The 1,810-nt window shown below is 39.3% G+C and overlaps 2 non-coding genes across 2 annotated transcripts; both read left to right on the forward strand.

The window, feature by feature from the left end:
• The first annotated feature begins 593 nt into the window (after positions 1–593).
• On the forward strand, positions 594–665 carry Trnah-gug (transfer RNA histidin (anticodon GUG)). The gene has a single exon. It is a non-coding gene; the product is annotated as a tRNA-His (tRNA).
• Positions 666–1,163: 498 nt separating this feature from the next.
• Positions 1,164–1,235, forward strand: Trnah-gug (transfer RNA histidin (anticodon GUG)). Its single transcript has one exon. It is a non-coding gene; the product is annotated as a tRNA-His (tRNA).
• The last annotated feature ends 575 nt before the right edge of the window (positions 1,236–1,810 follow it).

Raw genomic sequence — 1,810 nt, forward strand, 5'->3', positions numbered from 1 at the left:
ATACCAAAGTATCGTTTGAATTGCCAGTGGTGTCTTTACAAGATCTTTACAAAATAATAAAAAATAAACGAGATTTGAATGGATTGATAGCTTTCAAAGATCTTGAACTTCAAAAAAATATTGTTCATGCTTCTGTGATCGTAGAGTCTTCTTCTTCTTTGCGTAACGACTGTCTTCGGTCATGCCTGCCGCGAAGGGTTTAAAAGACTTTTTCCCTTCGAGTACGTAGACAGTCAGTCCTCTCATACCAGGTCCGGTATCGGTTGGGATTCGAACCCACGATTGTTCGCAATTGTTACGATTATTTCGTGGCGTTGTTTTTTTTCGCCTTTGCCATTTGCAACTGGTTGCAGTTTTTGTTTTTTCTCGTTTCAACGCTCTTGATTTCGAGCGAGCTGCACCGTTCAGCGTTGTTTTCATTATACGGTTTCTTTCGTTTGCGCGTTCGCTCGTTTTGGGTGGGGAACTTTCACTGCATCAGCGTTTTCTTGCTTTAGCTATCGATTGCTCGCTGCAAACATCGGCCAAGTGGGCAATCAAAAAATGGGAACTGGCTCGAATTTTGGCTGGTTGCCTTCAAGCTACCCCAACCAGCCGTGATCGTCTAGTGGTTAGGACCCTACGTTGTGGCCGTAGTAACCCAGGTTCGAATCCTGGTCACGGCAGTGTTACATTGAGAAACACTGTCACGGAATAGGGGGAGCCATAGTGTACTATTGCTTTTTTGCACCTGCTTATGAAGCATTGAATCATTGGTCGAGTTATTGGAAATCAAAATCTGATCGTAATTAATTTTAACTCGACTTCAATGCTTTGTTGCTCCTAAATTTAAGAAGATTTAGTCGTACCTATTTCATGCTTAGAATGTTAAATGCAATAGAATAAAATGCAAATAGATGGTCGGATGCATTCAACAGACATTTTTTCGTGTAAAATGTTCATTCATAACGCTTCAGTTATTTTTAGCAGCCCTTATTGTTTTCGCGATGTGCTTCGTCGATGTTTTTTGCTCATGCAGCGTTTCGGTTCGGTTGGAACCTTTCACTGAAGTAAACAGTTTTTTTTGTGCTTTTCCTTTTTGGCATTCATTCGGCTCAGTTTCGATTGCATTTTACATGCTTGGTGGTTGAATTTGAGCATGTTGCATTCAGGTTGCCCCAACAGCCGTGATCGTCTAGTGGTTAGGACCCTACGTTGTGGCCGTAGTAACCCAGGTTCGAATCCTGGTCACGGCAGTGTTAACTTTGAGAAACACTGTCACGGAATGGGGTAAGAAAATCTTTTATTAGTAGTTCATACTAATTAATATCCCTAACACAGCCTAATGAAAAACCTCATTTTGAAATGTGATTATGAGAATATATCATGTTTTATATTAGTAAAAATATCTTTTATTGTGTATACAGTGTAAAATATAATACAGTTATTACATTAAAACCAGACATATAATAAAATCCTACGTTGTTGGATAGTTGAAACAATCCGGAACCATGATATAAATCGGACCTTGGCACTAAGTTTCGGAGCAAAAAGCCTGAAGAGAACATAAAACATATACAAATCCCTAAACGTATGTCCTGATGGCAAACCCTTTGTTAAATGTCCCTATTTGCAGAATGGCTAATAGTTTTCTTTATCTTTGCAATGTTGTGAAAAGCATAAAAGAACTATGTAGCCTACAACAGACCAATACGCCGGCACTTTCATACCAGATGACCACTACACAGCATAAAATATTCCACTCCACGGGGCTTGAGGTTGCTCTCGTTTAAACAAAAAAAAAATCTTAAAAATAACACTGCTCCTCTTT

The sequence above is a fragment of the Anopheles coustani genome, chromosome 2 (assembly GCF_943734705.1).
Source record: "Anopheles coustani chromosome 2, idAnoCousDA_361_x.2, whole genome shotgun sequence".
Taxonomy (NCBI): domain Eukaryota; kingdom Metazoa; phylum Arthropoda; class Insecta; order Diptera; family Culicidae; genus Anopheles; species Anopheles coustani.